At 43.0% G+C, this 12,204-nt stretch overlaps 1 protein-coding gene across 1 annotated transcript in view; it reads left to right on the forward strand.

Annotated features, from left to right (window-relative positions):
• Positions 1-5,632: 5,632 nt before the first annotated feature.
• LIN54 (lin-54 DREAM MuvB core complex component) overlaps positions 5,633-12,204 on the forward strand; it is a 145,312-nt gene continuing 138,740 nt past the window's right edge. Inside the window, exon 1 of the mRNA XM_082243338.1 lies at positions 5,633-5,719. The gene's annotated coding sequence lies outside the window, so the exon portion shown is untranslated. The remainder of the gene's footprint in view (positions 5,720-12,204) is intronic.

Genomic DNA, 12,204 nt, shown 5'->3' on the forward strand with positions numbered 1-12,204 from the left:
TAGATCTACAATCTTGTCCCTGACATCCTGGGACAGTTCTATGGTCTTGGCCATGGTGGAGAGTTTGAATCTGACTGATTACTTCTGTGGACAGGTGTCTTTTATAAAGGTAACAAGCCGATATCAGGAGCACACCCTTAAAAAGAGTGCTCCTAATCTCAGCTCATTACCTGTATAGAAGACACATTGGAGCCAGAATCTTGCTAATTGATAGGGGATCAAATACTTATTTCATCCATTAAAATGCATTTATATTTTATTTTAAATGTTTTTTTTTTTATATTATTCAGTCTCTCACTGTTAAAATAAACCTACCATTAAAAATATAGACTGGTCATTTCTTTATCAGTGGGCAAACGTACAAAATCAACAGGGGATCAAATACTTTTTTTTCTTCACTGTAGCATGTGTGCAGCCTATCTCTGGTCTCCAACAACTCTATAGCATGTGTGCAGTCTTTCTCTGGTCTCCAACAACCCTATAGCATGTGTGCAGTCCATCTCTGGTCTCCAACAATCCCGTCTCCAACTCCTATAGCATGTGTGCAGTCTATCTCTTGTCTGCAACAACTCTATAGCATGTGTGCAGACTATCTCTGGTCTGCAACAGCTCTATAGCATGTGTGCAGTCTATCCCTGGTTTCCAACAACTCTATAGCATGTGTGCAGTCTATCCCTTGTCTCCAACTACTCTTATAGTTGTATGTGAAAGATAGCATTAAATCTAACCTAATACAAGTTGGTGAGGCCAACATAGAGTCAGTTTGGGTTACGTTGCAGTTTGCTAATCATGCAGTAACTCGTGTAGGTGTGATATATAGACCACCTGGTCAAGTTAAAGAACTAGATGATCTACTAGTTGAAGAAATAGCTAAAATGACAATGAAAGGAGAAGTTATCATTATGGGAGATTTCAATCTTCCAGATATAAACTGGAAAACCAAAATAGCAAGTTCTACCAGGAGTACAGAGATTCTAAATTCCCTACTGGGGTTGTCTCTGCAACAAGTGGTTGAGGAGCCAACCCGGAGGGAGGCCATTTTGGATTTGGTATTCACAAATGGGGATTCGGTATATGATGTCATTGTAGGCGAAACCTTGGGATCTAGTGATCACCAGTCAGTGTGGTTTAATATAAGTCACACCACACAAAAACAAAAGTTTTAGATTTTAGAAAAACAGACTTTTCAAAAATGAAATTAGTCATAAATGAGTCCTTATCAGATTGGAACGGACTACATGGAGTCCAGGAGAAATGGGACTACTTAAAAGGTGCATTATTGAAGGCAACAGAAAATTGCATTAGACTTGTCAGTAAAAGCAAAAAAAGGAAGAGACCACTGTGGAACTCAGCAGAAGTGGCCCAAATCATTAAAAATAAAAAGCTAGCATTTTGTAATTATAAAAAACCCAGAGCAATGAAGATAAGGAAATCTACAAGATTAGGCAGAAAGAGGCCAAGCAAGTTATAAGAACTTCTAAAGCGCAGGCAGAAGAAAAACTAGCTCAGTCTATGAAAAAGGGGGATAAGACATTCTACAGATATATAAATGAAAAAAGGAAATTAAAACAAGGAATAACTAAATTAAAAACAAAGGACAGAAGGTATGTAGAAGAGAATAAAGGGCTAGCCGACTGCCTTAATGAATACTTCTGTTCAGTTTTTACAGAAGAAAAAGAAGGAGAAGGACCTCCACTTGAAAGGATGACTAATGAATCGTTTGATGCATGTGTCTTTACAGAGGAAGATGTTCTAAGATTGCTGTCTAAAGTGAAGACAAATAAGTCACAGGGTCCTGATGAGATACACCCAAAATTATTAAAAGAGCTTAGTGGTGAGCTGGCAAAACCATTAACAGATTTATTTAACCAATCATTAGTAACAGGAGTCATCCTGGAAGATTGGAAATTGGCAAATGTCGTGCCCATTCACAAGAAAGGTAGTAGGGAGGAATCGAGCAACTATAGACCAGTGAGTCTGACATCAATAGTAGGCAAATTAATGGAAACCCTATTAAAGGATAGGATTGTGGAACATCTTAAATCCCATGGATTGCAAGATGAAAAACAACATGGGTTTACTTCAGGGAGATCATGTCAAACAAATCTTATAGATTTTTTTTGACTGGGTGACTAAAATAATAGACGGTGGAGGTGCAGTAGACATTGCATATCTAGATTTTAGTAAGGCTTTTGACACTGTCCCACATAGAAGACTTATCAATAAACTGCAGTCATTGAGCATGGACTCCCATATTGTTGAGGGGATTAGGCAGTGGCTGAGTGACAGACAACAGAGGGTTGTAGTCAATGGAGAACATTCAGAACAAGGTCATGTTACCAGTGGGGTACCTCAGGGATCTGTACTGGGACCAATTTTGTTTAATATCTTCATAAGTGATATTGCAAAAGGCCTCGATGGTAAGGTTTGTCTTTTTGCTGATGACACAAAGATATGTAACAGGGTTGATGTTCCTGGAGGGAAACGCCAAATGGAAAAGGATTTAGGAAAACTAGAAGAATGGTCAGAACTCTGGCAACTGAAATTTAATGTGGATAAGTGCAAGATAATGCACCTGAGGTGTAAAAACCCAAGGGCAGAATATAGAATATTTGACAGTCCTGACCTCAGTATCTGAGGAAAGGGATTTAGGAGTAATTATTTCAGAAGACTTAAAGGTGGGAAGACAATGTAATAGAGCAGCACGAAATGCCAGCAGAATGCTTGGATGTATAGGGAGAGGTATAAGCAGTAGAAAGAGAGAAGTGCTTATGCCGCTGTACAGAACACTGGTGAGACCTCACTTAGTATTGTGCGCAGTACTGGAGGCCATATCTCCAGAAGGATATAGATACTCTAGAGAGAGTTCAGAGAAGAGCTACTAAACTAGTACATGGATTGCAGGAAAAAACTTACCAGGAAAGGTTAAAGGACCTTAACATGTATAGCTTGGAAGAAAGAAGAGACAGAGGGGATATGATAGAAACTTTTAAATACATAAAGGGAATCAACTCGGTAAAGGAGGAGAGCATATTTAAAAGAAGAAAAACTACCACAAGAGGACACAGTTTTAAATTAGAGGGGCAAAGGTTTAAAAGTAATATGAGGAAGTGTTACTTTACTGAGAGAGTAGTGGATGCATGGAATAACCTTCCTGCAGAAGTGGTAGCTGCAAATACAGTGAAGGAGTTGAAGCATGCATGGGATAGGCATAAGGCTATCCTTCATATAAGATAGGGCCAGGGACTATTCATAGGATTCAGATATATTGGGCAGACTAGATGGGCCAAATGGTTCTTATCTGCCGACACATTCTATGTTTCTATGTTATAGCATGTGTGTAATCTATCCCTGGTCTCCAGCAACTCTTCTAGCATGTGCGCAGACTATCTCTGGTCTGCAACAATTCCATAGCATGTGCGCAGACTATCTCTGGTCTCCAACATCTCTATAGCATGTGTGCAGTCTATCCCAGGTTTCCAACAACTCTATAGTATGTGTGCAGTCTATCCCTGGTTTCCAACACCTCTATAGCATGTGTGCAATCTATCACTGGTTTCCAACAACTCTATAGCATGTGTGCAATCTATCACTGGTTTCCAACAACTCTATAGTATGTGTGCAGTCTATCCCTGGTTTCCAACACCTCTATAGCATGTGTGCAGTCTATCCCTGGTTTCCAACAACTCTATATAGCATGTGTGCAGTCTATCCCTGGTTTCCAACAACTCTATATAGCATGTGTGCAGTCTATCCCTGGTTTCCAACAACTCTATATAGCATGTGTGCAGTCTATCCCTGGTTTCCAACAACTCTATATAGCATGTGTGCAGTCTATCCCTGGTTTCCAACAACTCTATATAGCATGTGTGCAGTCTATCCCTGGTTTCCAACAACTCTATAGCATGTGTGCAGTCTATCTCTGGTTTCCAACAACTCTATAGCATGTGTGCAGTCTATCCCTGGTTTCCAACACCTCTATAGCATGTGTGCAGTCTATCACTGGTTTCCAACAACTCTATAGCATGTGTGCAGTCTATCCCTGGTTTCCAACACCTCTATAGCATGTGTGCAGTCTATCCCTGGTTTCCAACACCTCTATAGCATGTGTGCAGTCTATCCCTGGTTTCCAACACCTCTATAGCATGTGTGCAGTCTATCCCTGGTTTCCAACACCTCTATAGCATGTGTGCAGTCTATCCCTGGTTTCCAACAACTCTATAGCATGTGTGCAGTCTATCCCTGGTTTCCAACAACTCTATAGCATGTGTGCAATCTATCTCTGGTTTCCAACAACTCTATAGCATGTGTGCAGTCTATCCCTGGTTTCCAACAACTCTATAGCATGTGTGCAATCTATCACTGGTTTCCAACAACTCTATAGCATGTGTGCAGTCTATCCCTGGTTTCCAACAACTCTATAGCATGTGTGCAATCTATCACTGGTTTCCAACAACTCTATAGCATGTGTGCAGTCTATCACTGGTTTCCAACACCTCTATAGCATGTGTGCAGTCTATCCCTGGTTTCCAACACCTCTATAGCATGTGTGCAGTCTATCCCTGGTTTCCAACACCTCTATAGCATGTGTGCAGTCTATCCCTGGTTTCCAACAACTCTATAGCATGTGTGCAGTCTATCCCTGGTTTCCAACAACTCTATAGCATGTGTGCAATCTATCTCTGGTTTCCAACAACTCTATAGCATGTGTGCAGTCTATCCCTGGTTTCCAACAACTCTATAGCATGTGTGCAATCTATCACTGGTTTCCAACAACTCTATAGCATGTGTGCAGTCTATCCCTGGTTTCCAACAACTCTATAGCATGTGTGCAATCTATCACTGGTTTCCAACAACTCTATAGCATGTGTGCAGTCTATCACTGGTTTCCAACAACTCTATAGCATGTGTGCAGTCTATCTCTGGTTTCCAACAACTCTATAGCATGTGTGCAGTCTATCCCTGGTTTCCAACAACTCTATAGCATGTGTGCAATCTATCACTGGTTTCCAACAACTCTATAGCATGTGTGCAGTCTATCTCTGGTTTCCAACAACTCTATAGCATGTGTGCAGTCTATCCCTGGTTTCCAACAACTCTATAGCATGTGTGCAATCTATCACTGGTTTCCAACAACTCTATAGCATGTGTGCAGTCTATCCCTGGTTTCCAACAACTCTATATAGCATGTGTGCAGTCTATCCCTGGTTTCCAACAACTCTATAGCATGTGTGCAGTCTATCCCTGGTTTCCAACAACTCTATATAGCATGTGTGCAGTCTATCCCTGGTTTCCAACAACTCTATAGCATGTGTGCAGTCTATCTAGTAACAGTGTTCACGAAGGGAGTCGCACTATCATGACCGTATACGTCTAACAAGTGTATACGAAGCGAACTTCTAAAACCTATTCCTGGAGAGTTGTGGCCTCCCACAAAGGTTACTGCCGCCCTATACACGTCTGAACATCTCGCACCCCACGCTAATATCCCTCTCCACACATATTCTCTGTTCCCCAGACTGCATGCATTCCCTCAGTCAGTAACCCAAAGCCTGCCTGACGTAACAGCCGCCCTCCCAATTACGGAAACCCCGAAAGCCTCGCGAGAAGAGACTTTTTTCCTCCAGGAAGTAGAAGGGGAAGGAGGCGGAGCCTGTTGTCCCGTGATCTGAGCAGAGCCCGGGAAGTCTTCAGTCAGCTCGCAGCTGCTCCACAGCAGGTTTGTCCTGCGGGGGGGCAATTAGTGAGCGGCAGAGTCGGAGTAAAGGGGTAGTAGTGTCGGGGAGTATGTTTATGATAAGAGGGCACAGGTTTGGGGGTAGGTTGGTGATAAGTGGGCAGAGTGTGGGGGCTTGAATGGAATGAGCCGGTAGGGTGTAAGTGTATGCATGGAATAAAAGGGCACATTATTGGCACAGTTTTTGGCAGTGCATTATGTGAGGAAAACTAAGTAGCCATGAATTGTAATGAGGGGGGCATTATGTACACAGCCTGTGGATGCAAAGTAACAGGGGACATGTAAGTCATTAGATGGCACAGGGGGGTTATTTACTAAATCTGGAGAGGGCAAAATCAGGTGCTGCTCTGCACAGAAACCAATCAGCTTATAGGTTTCTTTTTGTCAAAGCTTATTGGAACAAGTTGAAGTTAGAAGCTGATTGGCTCCCATGCACAACTGCGCCAGATTCTGAGTGTTTGTTTTAGTAAATCTCTGCTATAGTGTCTGGGGGAGCAAGCATGTAATGTTGGGGCCATCGCTTTCACTTTTAAACTTGAATTAACCCACCAATTTTTCTGTTTGTGTCTGGTGTACTGATCTGTATATAAAAAAAGGTTTAGTAAACGGAAAAAGTGTTCACTTTAAGTGAACTAGTGCCTTGCCTATGTAAAACAGGCTCACGTAAAGGGGATCTGGTATGAAAACACTAAGCAGGCTGCCAGTGCTAACCTCTGGTTTTGAGAATGCTAGTTCCCTGGCTGATGCTTTGATTTCAATACATACCGACCTGAACAAAGTATACAGATAAGTTCTGACAATCGGTGACTGTCTTGATCCTCAGTCTGCTGTCCATTGAAGTGCACCCCAAGGGTCACAGCAGTGAAAGCATTGATTTTGTTTGAGAGGCCCATATTAGCTGTCATGTTCACATAAGCGTACGCTCGTGTATACTCATGATCTGTTCATCCCTGTGCAGGTGGTCCCATTCATGTCATTTGGGATGTAGCAACTGCACTAACACAGCTGCTGCTCCCAATTTGACATCTGTGCAGATGCACAGCTCCGACTGCGCACTGAATTAACCCTGGTTCACACCAGTGCAGCTTCAACGTTAACTATCAGTGTGATTTCATGTGCGGCTTGCTGACATCTGTGCAGCTTAATTCAGCAGATGTTAATGTGAGTCGTAAAAATTTTGACGGTTCTTTTGCCACAAATGGGGTGCAACTTGTCATGTGACTTTGAACTGTCAAGTTGCATGACAAGCCACACCGGTATGAACCAGGGCTTGGGGGCCATGCACAGATGTCAAATTGGGTGTGGCAGCTGTGTCCATGCAGCCACTGCATCCCAGTTGACATGCATGGGACTGCCTGCTCGGGGATACATAGAACACCTCTGCTTCTCCACGAAAGTAAACATGACTCTTAGAGCTGGTTCACACTACCACTACCAGAAAGTCGCCCCGTGACTTAAAGAGACTTGTTTAGAGACTTGGAAGAGACTTGTGCACTACTTTGAAAAGACAGGCGACTTTGTCTGTGGGGAATGCCTGGGTAATCTCTTTCTTCTTCCTGGAAAGTCTGATAACAAGTCGTGTCAATTAAGATAAGGAGGCAACTCCCATTGAAGTATATGGGACAGTCGGATCACAGGTCGCTTCAAAGTAGTACAGGACCCTTTTCTGAAGTCAGAGCGACTTCAGTAGTGCCAATTAAGACGGCACTGATTGATTAACATTGCTTTTGTTATGTCAAGCTACCTGGGGCAACACAAGTTGCCTCACAAGTCGCGCTAGTGTGAATGGGCTCTTAGAGCCGGTTCACACTGAGGCGACACGACTCCTTACTACTTCGGGGGCGACTTGTGCATTACCATGCACCACGACTTCGGAGCGACTTGCAGGGACTTCACATGGAAGTCTATGCAAGTCGCCCCGAAGTAGTACAGGACCCTTTTTCTAAGTCGGAGGAACTTGTGTCGCTCCTATGAGAACGGGTCCTGTATCGGTCAATGGACCGTGAGGGAGCGCAACTTGTCAGGCTGACAAGTCGCGCTAGTGTGAACCGACTCTTACACGGGTGCATGGTGTAATACACCCATGTGAATAAGGCTCCATGTACACGGGACGCCTGGAAATGGCCGTTTAGGAGCAGTTGGGCGTTTTTTTCAGAAGCCCCTGAACCCATCTACATTTTATCTTATCTATCCATGTACACCAGGTCGTTTACAGTCATTTGCAGGCAGTTGTGTTTAGGGACTGTTTTTAGAACGCAATTATTTGCATTCGAACGTGTGTTTCCCAGCGTTTCAAACGCACAAACGCGTCCGAACGTGATGACCCGCGTTTAGCGTTCGCGTTTTTCCATTTTAAAGGGGAATCCTTTTTTTGACCTCTAGGAACGGTTCTAAACGCGGGTACAAACGCGACCGAACGGACGTTTCAAACGTCCTAAAAATTCCAGCATTCAAAGGGACTTTTAACAACGTCCCGTGTACATGGAGCCTAAGACCTAACAGTTTAATGTAATAGGTACCTAATCTCTGACTGTCTTTTTCAGCATGGTTTTAGTCATCAACCTCTCCTGTAAAACAATTCCTGACCATTTACTAACACCACTTGATCTCCGGAAGGTTTTAGTCCCCTTCATGACCAGGCCATTTTTTGCGATACAGCACTGCGTTATTTTAACTGACAAATGCGACGCTGTACCCCAAAAAAGTGTATGTCCTTTTTTTTCCCCCACAAATAGAGCTTTCTTTCAGTGGTATTTGATCACCTCTGCGGTTTTTATTTTTTGCGCTATAAACAAAAATACTGTCAATTAAAAAAAACACGTTTTATAGTAGAAAGTAAAAAATATATCTCATAAAAAAAATGTAAAGAGGCCAATATGTATTCTGCTACATATTTTTGGTAAAAAAAAAGTCCCAATGATTGATTGGGTTGCGCAAATGTCTACAAATTATAGAATATTTTAATTTATTTTTTTTACTAGTAATGGCGGCTATCAGCGACTTATAGCGGAACTGCGATGAATTGGACACATAAATGACATTTTTTGGGGACCATTGACAATAATACAGGGATCAGTGCTAAAAATATACACTGTCACTGTAGTAATGACACTGGCTGGGAATGGATTAACATCAGGGGAGATCAAAGGGTTAACTGTGCCTACTCATTGTGGGGGAGGTGTTTTGACAAGGGGAAGGCAAAGACCTGTGTTCCTGCTTAGCAGAAACTCAGGATCAAGGCCTTTCCTTCTGACAGAATGACAATCTGCCTTGTTTACATAGGCAGATTGGCAACACAAGAGAACCCTATTTTTCTTCCGTTTTAAAAACAGAACGGATGAAAAACGGATGTCAGCTGATGTCAGCTGATGTCATCCGCTAACGTCCGCTAGCCCATAGACATACATTATGTCCATTTTATGTCCATTTTTCATCCGCAAACGGATGGATGAAAAACGGACATACGGAACGGACCATGCAAAAGTGACATCCGTGTCTGTTTAAAAAAAAAAAAAAAAGTGACTGAACGGAAAAAAAAAAAACCCAGAGCTGACCGTGTGAAAGGACCCTTTCTGTCTGTGTCCTGTGCAATTGGCGGGTGCCAGCGGACATTGAGTCCACGGTACCCATTGCTGTGTGGGGTGGCTCTTGCACCCTAGACCTGGAGGTGTCAGATCACATACTAGGAACATGATCTGGCGCAGAACGGTTGCACTGCCGCAATATATGTGCGGTGGGCAGTTGTTAGGTGTATAATAATGCTGTAAAATCCAAACCAAAAATGTTATGTAATATATTTCTTCTTATCAATCATTAGATGTAGTGGCTGCATTGGTTGGCTTTTTTATTTCCTTCTGTTTTCACCTGGTGACCTGGTTAGTAACCTTCTCCTGTATTAGAGTGTCTCTGCTCTGGATGAAGGAGCACAGGGAGTACCTTTTAGACAGCAGCATTGTCAGTTTGGAGGTAGTGTAAAATGTATTAGGAGATTTAGATACACCAACAAATTAAAGCCAAACTCCAGCTTACACTTTATAATAGGGATGCACCGAAATGAAAATTTTGGACCGAAAATGCAGGATGCCCTTGGCCGAAAACCGAAAATGACTTTTTCCCCCAAATAATTTTAAAATAGATAGAACAGGGGCATACACCAAAAACAGGCAGTGACGTACACCTGTCGCAGCCACCCTGTCACAGTATATGTACTGTGATGGGTTGGCAAGAGGTTAATTTAATTACTAATGCTATTTGTATTATGCAGCATGAGGGGGTTAATGTATTGCCACTGCTGGTCACTCATCTCAGGGCTCGACAAACCCCGGGCGCCAGGTCGCATTGGCGACTAGAATTAGCGACCTGGCGCCTGGGGTGCACTCCAAGAGGTGTCCGGTCCTTTTGCGCCCCCCCCAACCACTCACCGAGTGCACGGACTTCCGCGCCGTCTGAAAATTGAGGCCGCGGCTTTTCGGCCTTCTTCAGTGAGAGAACGGGGAACTGGCGCCCTCTTGTGGTGGCTGGGAGTTTTACAAGCAGTAAACTAATGGCTGTTTCTCCTGCCTGTCCATCTCCTTCCCTAATGCCCCATACACACGTGCAGATTATCTGCAGACTTTTGTCTGCAGACTTACCTTTTCTATGTAGTGCAAGGGCCTGCCGGATTGCATACAAATTGAAAGTATTTAGGTTTGACCTCATATTATATGGTTTTGGTAAGTCTGCAGACAAAAGTCTGCAGATAATCTGCACGTGTGTATGGGGCATAAGTGGAGATGAGAGGGAAGTTTTTGCAGGCTTCATCTCCCTGTCCACTTACCTTTGCTTAAATGATAAGTGGACAGGGAGTGTGGTGGTTATTATTATTATTTTCTTTTTTTAAATTATTAAAAAAATAATAATTTTTCTTTTTCTTTTTTTTTTTAATTATTAAAAAAAACAATATTTTTTCAATTTAAAAAAAAAATATTTTTCTATTTTTTTTTTCAATTATTATAAAAAAAAAAATTATATTATATAATATAATTTTTTTTTTTCCCTCATCGCCATGCCACAGCCACAGCTGAAGGCCCCTTTCACACGGGCTGTCTGATCAGGTCCGCCTGTCAGTTTCTCAGGCAGACCTGATCGGACCTTTCATTCTCCTCTATGGAGCAGTAATCTGCCGCCATCTGATCCTGTCCGCCAAAAACAGACGGATGGTGGTTCTATTTTCTATCCATCCCGTGGATCGGATCAGATGGCATCGGATGGAAACAGACAGACAGTCTGTTTCCATCCGATTGCGCTATAAAGGAGAGTGGGGTTCTAGTCGTCTTTGTGTAAATTTAGTATGTTATTTTTTGAAAATAAAGCTTGGTTGTTTGTTTTAAAAAAAAAAAAAAAAAAAACTGGCTCCTAACTTTTTTAGCCGGCTCCTGGATTTCAGGAAAATTTGTCAAGCCCTGACTCATCTATTAGTGACCGACCAGTGGCAGTTAATTAATCCCTTTGTGCTGCATTAGTGCAACCAGTATCAGTGTTAAATAACACTGGTTGCACTGATACTGGTTGCACTAATGCAGCACAAAGGGGTTAATTAACTGCCACTTGTCGGTCACTAATGCACCAGTGACCAGCAGTGGCAATACATTAACCCCCTCATGCTCCATAATACTAATACCATTGGTAAGCTGCCTCAGCTAAGCCCCCCCCCACTGCCTCAGCGTCCCCCTCTGCCTCAGCGTTCCTCCCCATCCCAACGATTCAATCTCCATACTTCTCACTCTGCTGAGTGCTCCTCGGGTGTACTTCATTCAAAAGAAGCGCCTCCCGGTGATGTCACTACTACTACGATCTGTGCATGAATGAAGTGACACACCGGGCGGGCGAGAGGCCGCTAATATGGTAGCTGTAACTATGTGAGCTTCACTTCACTTCCCTGTCAGCGGGACAATGAGCATGAATGAACGGACACACCGGACGGGAGGGCGGGGGGAGCGGCCGCTAATAGCTATAACTATGTGAGCTTCACTTCCCTGTCAGAGGAGATACCCGCATGACAGGGAAGTGAAGCTCACATAGTTATAGCTATTAGCGGCCGCTCCCCTGCCCTCCCGCCCGGTGTGTCACTTCATTCATACACAGATCATAGTAGTAGGGACATCATTGAGAGGCGGGCGGCCGGCCAGAGGTGGGACTTTTTAAACCTTTCGCCCTTCTACTTTCTCACGGCGGCCATTAATTTTGGCATGTTTAACCCATTATCGGCCGAAATGGGATAGGCCCATTTTCAGCCGATAATTTCGGTGGCCGAAATTGCGGTGCATCCCTACTTTATATATCAGTTACAGCAAACAGTTTTTTTTCCCCCCTTTTGGTATAAAGGTTTTAAATAAATAAAAGTTGTTCTTTGTATGCACCCCTGTCAGTAGTAAATGGTTTGTCTCATCCCTGTAAATGCTACATCTACAAGAGCTTGTTCTTTTGAA

This window comes from Pelophylax lessonae (assembly GCF_965119305.1).
Source record: "Pelophylax lessonae genome assembly, chromosome: 1".
Taxonomy (NCBI): Eukaryota; Metazoa; Chordata; class Amphibia; order Anura; family Ranidae; genus Pelophylax; species Pelophylax lessonae.